Genomic DNA, 12099 nt, shown 5'->3' with positions numbered 1-12099 from the left:
AATTCTCCTGATATACTGAATTTAAAAAAATTAACTTCTCTTTTGTCTTAAAAGTCACAACTGAGATCTCTCTCTCCTGAAACAACAGTTAAAATCATTAAACAATACTAGCCAAACCAGTAACGAGCAGGAGAGTGGCTGATGCTTCAGGGGCTGACAGAAGGAACCACGAAAAAGCCAGGCTGGACGTGTGGCAGCCTCCAGGGGCTGGGCGACCACACTGTGGAAGAACTGGGGACAACCCAGAGAATCCCTGTCCCACTAAACATTCCAGTGACCCTGACATTTCAGGAGATCCCAGACTGTTGCTTAGATTGCAAGAAACGTTAGTTACTCATCTTTGTACTGGCAGGTTGCCTTAAGAGTAAAAGCATTAAGAGGTAGGAGTGAGTGAGTGTGTGTGTGTGTGTGTGTGTGTTGGGAGTAAGGGTAAACACATTATTAAATAATTAGAGAGGAAATTGTGTCCTACTAGGAGCCTGTTGCTTCTGACAAAGTGACCTGATTGGACAAAAATTATTTAGTTAAAACACTTAGTGCTCATTTTAGAATGAGGCTACAGAAAATTGGAGGCCAGCTCTGCACTAAAGTGATGACGAATTGTGTGTATCATGAACAGTACCTATCAAAGGGAGGGAGAGATACAGAGGAGGAGGAAGAGGGGGAAGGACAGGGAGGGAGAGAGAGAGACAGAGAGAGACAGAGAGAGAGCAGGCTGTGGGAATAGCTTTATTTTCCGTAATTTTCTCCTAGGAGCCTTTGCTCACGTCTGTCAGCTCTGAAGAGGTCCATGCTGAAACTTGGTCTATAAACCATGGTAAGTGGGATTAGCTGATAGAAAAACTCCCAGGAATGACAAAGAACAGAAAGCATGAGAATTATGAGGTCCCACCGTGGACTGACAGCTTGTGGAAACACGGGGAAATAACAGCAAGCCAGATACAGACTTTGCCTATTGAATGTCCTTGTGATTTTGGTCAGTCTGTGAGTCTTTACAATACTTAATAGGAAGCAGTCAATTACATTAATCTAAGATATCCCAAATGATCACCTATAGAGAAGTAGAAAAGGTAAACAAACAAACCTCCAAAGGCTAGGAGAAGAAAAGGGAGAAAAAGAGGAAATAAAACATAAATGGTTGAATGATTATAATTTCCTCAGAGGCCAGTGGAACACCTTTTACATGGGATTTCTTTCTGAATTGGAGCAGACTGAGAAATAAACATGACCGGTTGCTGTTATATAAGGAAAAATATTGCATCCATATAAACAGCCAACTATCCAATTTCATTCTAGCAGATCAAAATGAAACCTAATCAAAGTCACCAACAGGGGAAAAATGGACAGCATCGGTCTGTGACCAAACAACTCTTTGGCCGAGTGCTCAAAACGTCAGGTGAGCATCTAAAAAGCATCCTTGGATGTTGACTAAGTTAGAAATGCAACAACTTATTAAGGGGTCAACGTAAGTCAGCTACTCTGTAATATTTTGTTGACTGAATTAAATCATGTGCCTTGTACCTCAAAACCTGAGTTTTTGAGGATCCCACGAACAATCCACTTCTCCTTCCCCACAGATAACATTTTTGCGAAAGAACCAGGACTCAACCTAAATTTAGTTGCACATACAAAACAGCACTCAGGCTGAAGTAAGTTTTCAGAGTATTTCTGTGAGTACGAATGTGTGTATAAAGTAACACACTAAGTCTTCAGTAGCAAGTATTTTTTAAGGAATATAATATTTTATTTTGAGTAAATTAGATTTTGAAACCTCAAAATTGAAATAGGTTTGGCATTTTCTCATCACTGGCAACTACCCATGTTATTAAATAAGAAACCTGAGAACTGTATTTTCCATGAAATTTCTGAAATGCCCACAAGTGGCATTAAATAATATTTGGCCATGTCAACACAGTCTTGAGTCTCTTCTGGCTGAAACGTTATCCCAGGACAAATGATGCCAATTTGCCTATATGAACATCATTCCCCCCAATCCCCACATTTTTTCCTTCAGAAGCATGTACTTGAGGTCAGTCCCAAAGGGCCTTCCTTAAAGTAGAACAATAACACTCATGTTTCCAAAAGAATTGTATATGTGTGTGTTGAAATACACTCCAAATTCTTCTTCTCATGGCGTAGGACTAGCAAATTTTATTATTCTAGTTCACTGAAAATTTTCCACAGTGACAAATCTTTGCTGATCCCATTGTATACTATGAAAAATAAATAATTTTAAATATTTGTTTTTTTGAAAACATTTATTAAGGGTCTACTATGTGCCTAAGAAACAAGACACTATCCCTACTCTCAAGGAAATTTTGATCTTGTAGGGAGACAAAGTAACCAGGCTGTTAAAATGCAGAACGAGTACAGCAGAGGCTTGAACCAGGCGCTAGAAGAGTTCAGAGGAGAAGCATCTAATCCATTGTCAGAGAATGATGCTCAGTGCTCGCTGAAAATATCTGAAACCACAGCACAGACACTAAAATTGTAAATGATCGTTTGTCAGTGTATTTACCGATGAAGGTTAAATCCTGCAACTAGAAGGTGACCTTGAGCAATTTCCTCATCTCCTATATTTTTGTTTTAAAAATAGGAATAATAGTATATATTACAAAAGACTTTGCTAAATATTAAGTGCCTGATGCCTTTCACTTAGAAAAAAATCCCAATATATTTTGTTCTCAAAATTATATATAGAGGTTATAAGTGTTAAAGGTACATGTACTTAAATGTCAATTTTGAGGGAGCAAGTCTAGTAGGTGAGTCCATGGGTGGGTTCCCCAAGGGGAACTACTTAGGGTTCCAGCAGCCTCTTCCACTGAATTCAATTCCCACTGGTTTTCTTAGCCATGAGTTGGGGGGGCTTACCTTCCTGGCACTGGAATCCTGGGCTGGGGGACCTAGTGTAGGTCTGGGACTCCTCGCTCCCAAGATATCCCTTACAAATTTGTATCCACATGGGTGTGGGGCCAGCTTATTCCGTGTCTGTGCCCCTCCTACCAGTCAGGGTAGATGTGGTTTCTTCAATTCCGTAGTTGTCAGACTCCCATTCACCGGGATTTCTGACATTCCTGAATGATGGTTGTTCTATACTTTGGTTGTAATTGTGATGTGATTGTGCAAAGAGGCGATCCATGTCTGCCATCTTGACCAGAAAGCCCTCCAGTCTTGTTTCTAAAGACTTTTCCCTCCTTCATTATGCTTGAGCTCTTATAACTCTTCGTTCTTCACAGGTCAAAATGCCTCAGCCATTCACACTTACTGTTCTCCCAGTTTTTTTAATGTAAAATTTTATACCAACCATTTTCTCATATAATAATTTTTTAACAATATGATTTGGAATGTCTGCACAGTAATTTACTATATTTTAAAAATCATTATTGAGGAGTATCCTTAGTTCCTGTCACCCTGAAAACGTTCTCCCTTCTTATGAGAAGTTTCCTTCAAACCACCAATTTCCTTTTCCTCTCAACTCATGACTTTGCTGGAACTGTTTCTGCTCTAAGTGCCAGAGGTAGATCCTGCGTAGTTTGAACTGGCCAAGATATTGCCGCCCCCCGGCTTTGCAAAGTGTTCAGGGAAGAGCATCTGAACAAATCCTAGTGAACTGAAGGCGGGAATACTGTGCTGGGGACCGCCATATAAAAAGCAAGAAGCAGAACAGAATTCTAGAGGCAAAGAAAGGATCAATTTTTATGGCAAATTTTAAAATCTAAGTCCACCTTTTTCTGAAATGAACCCGACTTCTGTTCTTTTCATTTAAACTTTCATAAGAATCGCTGCAGTTAGTGTCTCAGCAATCTGTTTGTCCTCATGTCTGATTATTTCTTTGAGAAATTGGGTTAACATCTCAAAGGACAAGATCATTTTTTAAACCTTTTGATACAAGCTCTAAAGTTGTTTTCAAGACAGTTGGTAGTAATTTTGATTTCCATCCTTAGTGGATGAGAATGCAATTCCCAACTCAAAAAGAAGTTCTTAAGAGGAAAAGTAAAATATTTATCTTGGACTTCTCAAGTAGTTACTTACAGGATGTACTAAAATTTAAGTTGGAAGTGACTTGTATATTAATAAGTGGAGAAAATGACAGGAAATTGGACCTTTTAACTCCCAATGTTGGCAACATTAAAGGCATTTAAATGAGTATGAATGGATGGAAATTAGTTCAAAAATATTGAGAAACACAAAAATAAATTAATAATATATAGACACCTAATAAATGTAAGCCAGTTAGCCAACAGTCTCCCAGAAGCCATATACCATCCTTGGAGTGATCAGTTTGTGCAACTACTTGTTTCTTCTTCTTTTTTTTAAAAGATCTTATTTATTTATTTTTTAGAGAGAGGGGAGGAATAAAGAGAAGGAGAGAAACATCAGCGTGTGGTTGCCTCTCGCATGCCCCTAGTTGGGAACTGGCCTACAACCCAGGCATGTGACCTGACTGGGAATCGAACCAGCGACCCTTTGATTCGCAGGCGGGCACTCAAGCGCTGAGCCACACCATCCAGGGCTTGTTTCTTCTGAGCATTTCGCTTTAGTGGACTGTTTTGTATTTTGCCTCATAAAAACGGTATGAGGAATATTCTATTTGTGCCCCTCAGCCTGTTTTGAACACCAAATGAAAACCAGCCAACTAAAACCAAATAGTTAAAGAAACAAGTATTTTGTCAAATTGGTCACTTGGAGATTGCCTGTTGGGTGGACCAGCTTTTAGCAAGATGACACAGACAGATCGAGTGGGTCAGTTCTACAGTTTTAGACCATGGAGCAGTCGTTGTTTAGGAGGGGCTTGCTAAGGAGCTATTCCCTGTGGTAACAAAAGACCAGATCTAAAAGCAAGAAATGGGCATGAAGTTATCGCTGACATTCCCATCCAGGTCCATGAGGACGGCGTACCTCCCAATCCCCATCACAGACAATGGGACAGCCAAGCAAAGACGGTGGACAGAGAAACTAGAAAGGACCCAGGCAATTTGTGGGGAAAAGTATTCAAGGCACGCCAGTACAGGGAAGGCAAGAGCGCAGGAAGCACAAGCTGGGCACAGCAAGGGCTGCTGGGGGGACTGTAGGCATTCCACACTGGGAAGGAAGGTGTGGAGACAGACAGAGAAAGATGCCTATGTCTGGTTCTCTGGCAGCATGGTCTAAAAAGGCATGCTCTTGGATGGAGTTTATTGGGAGAATCATCTTGAGAGAAAGAAAGGTGGGGAGTAGGATGGCAGGAGAAAGTTGAGCATGGATTTGGAATGAACCAACCTTCAGCTTCAGCCTGACCCCAGAGGCAGTCCTGGAACTTGAGCCAGTCTGTCCTTGTTAGCAGTCAGCCATTGCCTGGGGGCTGCTCTACCAGTGCAGGCAAGAGGACCCTTGGCCAAGAGCAACTGTCCATTGTGTGTGGGGGGGGCAGCTCTGAGCTCAGAGCAGCTAATAATTACAAGAGCTGGGCAAGGTGTTCACTAAGTAAAGACCCAGATCTGGCGGGTGGGGGGGGCATTGACAGCATCGACTGCAATGTATATTTTATATACTAGCCGTGATGCATTCTTCTCTGGGCTTTCTAATCAGTATTAGACGTACTCACTAATTACTCATTGATAATGGTACTTTTTAAACCCTGTATTATGCTTCTCAAACATTGTGAGTGGGAGTGGATACTGTGAAGAATAGGCAAACTGCTCTCTGGCATTTACTGGAAATTGTGTGTTTAATCCCTAAAATTCAAATAAATTTTATCTTTTATTTCACATATATACCCATGATGATTTTGAGGACAAAATATGTGATATACAAGACAAGTTAAAATATTTAACTTGTCACCAAACACTTGATTAAAATTGGCGCTTCAGGAAGACAGTTGGGACCTGTTCTGTGGCTCATCCCTGGCCCCCGGGGATATTTAGTCATTGGCCACACCTGCCCCTTATGTGTCACATAGCTGGTAACCACAGGGGGCAGGGCTTTTCTATGAATATGTTTATGTTATTAAATTACAGGGGGAAATTGAGACAATGGGGACGTTTGATGGTCATTAGATCAGGCTGATACTGCTTTTCTCTACAAGATGCCCCCAGCACACTAAAGAATTCTTAGATGTACATATTCTTTTCCCTAAAAGTCTTGTTCCATTTGTTCCATCAACGTATATTTAGATCGATGGGATGATTATCCTTAATATAGCCTGTGACTGTTTAATGGAACTTCGCTGTGACAAACGCAGTGGGGCTACAAAATGACTCTAACCAGTTCTGTTCAATTTGTGGAATGGCAAATGAGCGAAGTTACGCCACAGCCCGCTGGACTGGGTTTGAAGACTGGTGCGCATGTTGATTCGGGCTGGTTTACGAAGTGTCTCAACTCAGTTTACCGCTGAAGCAGCAGTTAGGGCACAGGGAGCATGAGACGAGGGCACGATCAATTGACTGGAAACGATCTCCAAAGCCACCCCCCATTTCTTAAAGAGGAATACTCATAGCTTAGGAGTTGGCGGCCACAGGTACTGAGAGTCTGCCCAGTGAGGGCACCTGAGAAAGGAAGGCGTTTCACCCATCAGGTTCGGACAAGGGCCAACAAAGAACTAAGATCTCCTCTCACCAATGCACAAGGTAATTGTTTCTGTGCTACAAGTAATGCTCCACCTCCTGCTGCTGCGTGGGGCCTACCACAGGTGCAACACTCAGGGCGAGTCAGCTGAACTCTCGGATATCCTCTGGGAGCAGGCTCATGTGGGGCCAAAGTATACAAATTAAATGTACTTCCTGACCAAAAAAACACCCAACTATACAGAAATATTCTAAATTGGGTGTTAAAGACTGGCTCCAACTGAGCAGAAGGCTGGTCTACCCATTTTGTAAAAACTGGCCACATGCTAGATAATCGTATGAGTTAGTTAGTATCACACACAGATGCAGAGGCCACTCAGATAGAAACAGAACTTGCAAGGTACCATTAAATTATGTGGCAATAGTGAGCAATTGTTACATGTATAGTGTATAAATTGTTTTATTTCTTTGTGCAACTTGAGGAAGAAAATGTTCAAATATGTTTTAAAAAAATAAAATAATCCATTTACCTCAAATTGCAGTATGGTCTCCAAAAAGTAAAGAATCTTTTGTTTGTCTGCCAACTCTTGCCAGACGAACATCAGGAGCTCCCTGCTGCCGTCCCCAAGCCCTGTCATTCCCACCCCAGAGAACCCAGGGGGAAACCTTCTTTCTCCAAATGCATCTCTCTGCCGCCCACCTTCTCCCTTCCTCTGTCTGTTGCCACCTCCCTCTGCCTGTCTCTCCCTTAACACTCGCATACATATCCTCTTAGGAATTAGATTCTGACCTCCTTAATCCAGATAATTTTGGATGATACTTTTCTTCTATAGAACAAGTCTTCCTCTGGGGTGGGGTGTGTGTGTGTGTGTGTGTGTGTGTGTGTGTGTGTGAGAGAGAGAGATATCTGAGCACCGATCTATTCATTTGCCACAGATTGCTTATTCTAGTTATCATTTAGAATCAGGTCAATAGTTGTGTATGCTGTACATTTTCTTTTGTGAACTAAGACAACTTGCTTATCTCTTATACTTCATTTGTTATTTATTTGTATAGGGATAGGAAGTTATTATGTACCCAAGTATTACTAAAAAATTAATTAGGCCAATTTAAGATATTATGGATTCCTCTTGGAGGGTGAGGGCATACTATTCAATTATTTTACCCACTAAAACTAATTGTACCTATGTAGCATAAAAGGAAATTATTGCATAATAATTTATAATTATATTCCTCAGGCACATTTTAATAGGTACTAAAATAATGAATTTGATAACTATGACCCCTTAAGTTATTGTTTGAAAACAATATAATGAAAATTCCAAGCATTATTGCACTAGATTAACCTGTTTTATTAATAGCAAAAATATTTGAAGTTTTTTTAAACATATGTCAAATTATAAAAATTTAGTAAAGAAGGCAACAGTCTGTGAAAAATAAATTTTCCTTTCTCAAAAAACTGACATAGAAGCCAGTTTTATATTTGGGAAAAATCTGTTTGGGCTACTTTATTCTGTTTGGGTAGAGTTTGGGCTTCTTTCTTCTGTAGTCAAGAAGATAATGCAGCAGCAGTAACGTAAGGCTTGCTCGTGGCATTAAAACAGAGATTAGTCAAGCACAGGTTGCTCGTAACAATCAGACTCGATAATGTGAAGCCATATTCTTCCTGAACATTCCAAACGTTGATCCTATCAAACATTTTTTATTCAAGTTTCAAAACTGTATTAAGTATTTGAGCTTCAATTATCCATTAACAACTTTTGGCCAATGATACTGAAACACAACACGCTTGTATCTTCGCTTTCACTCAGCGCCAGGCAATATGCTCCTATTTTTAGTGTTATAATTATTTAAGCCACTTGGAGTAGTGTTCTTCTTTAAATACATCTATTATTCCAGAGTTTTACTACCAAGTGACAGAAATCCAACCCAATGGCTTAAGTGGAAAAAGGAGACTTCATTGGCTTTGCTAACGAAACATGAAAAAGAATGCAAAGCTGAGCCCAGTCCAGCCTCCCATTTTTTCCCTACAGCCCTTTCGCTGCTTCTGGCTGTTTGTCCTCTTCACCTGCTTCCACGTCACCCTGTTCAGATGTGCTTGACACGTACGTGGCTGTGGAGCTGCTACCTCTGTCCTGGATTCAACATTATGTACAACAACTGTACTCTTAGCCTCTCGTATCAGGGGCCTCTCATGTAGAAAGTTGTTTTTCCTTTTTTTCTTGTAATATATATACTTCATGTACCCAAAATTCATCCCTTAAGGTATATAATTCAGTGCTTTTTAATTTACTCACAAAGTTCTACAACCATTATCACTAATAATTTCAGAACTTAGATCATCGTGAAAAGAAGCTTTTTATACATTAGCAGTCATTCCCCATTCCCCTGCTCTCCGCAGGCCCCTGGTCCTTCCGTCTGTATGGATGTGTCCATTCTGTACCTTTCATGTAAATGAAATCATACAGCATGGGATCTTTTGTGTGCGCCTTCTTTAACTTTGCATGGTGTGCTCATCCATGCTGATGCATTAGTACTTAAATTCTTTTTATGGCTAAATAATATCCCATTGTATAGACAGACCACTTTTGCTTATCCATTCATCAGCTGATAAACATTCATTTTTTTGCATGACTATGATGAATAATATGAGTATGAACATTTGTGTACAAGTTTTTGAGTGGACGTATGTTTTCATTTTGGAGGGTACATACCAAGAAACGCTGGGTCACATTGTGGAGATGCCAACGTGGTTTCCAAATCCACTGCACTATCTTACATTGGCCATGTATGCGGGTTCCAATTTTCTGCATCCTCACTGACATCGCTTATTGCTCATCTTCTTGATTCTAGGTACCCTAGTGGATATGAAACAGTATCTCTCTGTGGTTTGAATTTGCTTTTCCTTGTGGCTAATAATGTTGAGATCTTTTTCATGTGCGTATTGGCTATTGTAGGTCTTCTCTGGAGAAACGTCTATTCTTACCCTTCCCCCATTTCTATTGGCTTCTTTGTATTTTTATTCTGGAGCTGTGTGCGTACCTCGCGCACTATGGAAACGGGTCCCTTACCACATGGGTGGTTCTCAAACGCTGCGTGGACGCTGCTGCTGCTGCTGAGTAGACTGCCCTGCGGATGGCTGTGCAGGTCTAGTTGGCTCGTAGTGTTTTTGAAATCTCTCTTTTCTCATCTTCTGCCTCCTTGCTCTGTCCGTTAGGAAAGTACAGCTGTGAAGTTTCCAGCTGGGATTGCCGAATTGTCTATTTCTCCGTTCAATTCTGTCACAGCTTCTGTGCACTTCTTAGTCGGGTGCATCTGCATTTATCATAGCTATGTCTTCGTGGTGCATTGGCTATTTTATTATTGAACTAAACATCTTTGCCTTTAGCAACAGTTTGCCATGAAGTCTGTTTTGTCTGGAACTACGAGAGCCAGCCACTGCAACCTTTGTACGTACGGTACGCGTGGTATTTCTTCTTCTACCCTTTCACTTTCGGCCTGTTGGTGTCACTGAATTTGAAGTGTGTCTTTTATAGACAAGATATAGCTGAACTACATTTCCTTTTATCTATTCTGCTAATCTCTACCTTTTGATTAGAGATTTTAATATATTTAAATTAAATGTAATTACTAATAAGGTAGAATTTATGTGTGCCATTTAGCAATCTGCTTTCTATATATCTTTCTTTGATCTTATATTCTTTCATCACTCTCTTCCATTAGGTTAAATGTTACCTTTTAGTGTGCAATTGTGATTATATTGCTTCACAGTGCTATGGCCTGAATGTCTGTGTCTCTCCAAAATTCGTATGTTGAAATTGTAGTGTCCGATGTGATCGTATCAGCGGGTGGCACCTTTGGGAGGCAGCTTGGCCACGATGGTGAAGCTCTAATGAGCGGAATTATAGACGATATCCCACAGCGCTCCCTAGCCCCTTCTGCCCATGAGGACACAAGGAGAAGGCCGCGCCTGGAAGAGAGCCTCCCCCGACCACGCTGGCACCTTGGTCTCAGACTTCCAGCACTCCAGCAGTGAGAAACAGATTTCTGTTGTTGGTAAGCTACTCATCTGTGGTATTTGTTATAGCAGCTCAAACACACTAAGACACTCATACTGGATAATTTCAATTGACCATTCTTTAAAATTTCTATCTGCTTATTGATATTCTCAATTTGGTAAGACATCGTCTCCTATTTTCCTTTCTTTCTTTGGACATGATTTCCATGGTTCACTGAACATGTTTAAATAATGGTCTAAGATCTTTGGTTAGTAGATCCAATACACTGGCTTCCTCAGGTGCACTTTCTATTCACTTGTCATTTATTTTGCTTGTGTACAGCCCATACTTTCTTGTGTTTTTTCCCCCCCACGTCTTCTAATTTTTGTTTGAAAATTAGACATTTTAAATAATACAATTTGGCAACTTTGGAAACTGAGAAGATCCCATTTGCAGAGTTTATTGTTGGTGCCACTGACTGTTATTGTGGCTGTTTGTTTCCTGTGACTTCCCTGAACTAACGCTTTAACATCGGCATGCTTGGACGTCTGTAGCCTCCGAAGCCTTTCTGTGGTTAATGGAATGGTCAGCTAACGATGGGAGAGAAACATCCTTCAATGGGCTCTCTCTGGTGAGTGTCTACAAATGCATGCTGGGCCTGCTGCCTTCAACGTTGGGACGGGCAGTTTCCAAGTCTGCCTTCGCCTTCATTTCCTGTGCATGCCCAGCCTCAAGGTCAGCCAGAGGGAGGGCCTGCACACAGAGCGATGAATCCACAGAGCCCTCCAGAGTCCTAGGGATATGCTGGAACTTTTAAAAAAGCCCCTGGTCGACATTTTATTCTCCAGCTACTTTTAAAAGGATATTTGGCCACCGTCTTCTCAGCCCAACTGTTAGAGCCACATCAGGCAACTTCAGTGTTAAACATTCACTGCTGAGAATCTCCAATAAATGCTTCTGGGAAAAAGGCTCCTCACACCAGGTGAACTATGATTCAGGTTCAATGAAGGCAAGTTTTGGGATGGGATTTTCCACAGAATTTCCAGATAGATCAAATAATGATGGTTATCTGGGAATGCAGCTATAAAAGAGCTCTAACTCCATTCCGCCCCTGTTGGTGGCTGCTGGAGAGCTGGTTATTACGGCAATAGTGCCACTGTTAGTTTTAGGCTACCATGGGATTTGGGAGATGAAGCGAGGAATAGGGAAAATTAAAATGCCACAACACTCACTGCTGTTACTGAGATTCAGACATTTTTCTTAAATACTCCCCAGATGGTTACAAACTTTTAGTAATTTCTACAGATCTAAAAAGCTTCTTTACAAAAATTTGCCTTATGTAGAAAGATTTAAGTTTATATTTTTTCCTCTGGGTTGCAAGCAAGAGCATCTTACCTGTTACCCTCTCCATCCGTTACAATTCATGGCTCTCAGCAGTGACCTCAGGTCTCCTTTTTAAGAGATAGCTCCCAATTCATAAAATCTGGCATAAATTCCGAATCACAGAACCTGAGTCGTCCTGTGTGATCACTAGGGTAAGAAAGGTGAGTCCCCACAGT

At 40.9% G+C, this 12099-nt stretch overlaps 1 long non-coding RNA gene across 1 annotated transcript; it reads left to right on the top strand.

Annotated features, from left to right (window-relative positions):
• The first annotated feature begins 751 nt into the window (after window positions 1-751).
• LOC128779269 (uncharacterized) lies at window positions 752-10592 on the top strand. The gene is made up of 3 exons (XR_008425161.1): window positions 752-817; window positions 1297-1396; window positions 10367-10592. It is a non-coding gene; the product is annotated as an uncharacterized lncRNA (long non-coding RNA).
• Window positions 10593-12099: the final 1507 nt, after the last annotated feature.

This window comes from Desmodus rotundus, chromosome 9 (genome assembly GCF_022682495.2).
Source record: "Desmodus rotundus isolate HL8 chromosome 9, HLdesRot8A.1, whole genome shotgun sequence".
Taxonomy (NCBI): domain Eukaryota; kingdom Metazoa; phylum Chordata; class Mammalia; order Chiroptera; family Phyllostomidae; genus Desmodus; species Desmodus rotundus.
The sequence above is the reverse complement of the archived record's forward strand: the minus strand, read 5'-3'. Positions and strand labels throughout refer to the sequence as shown.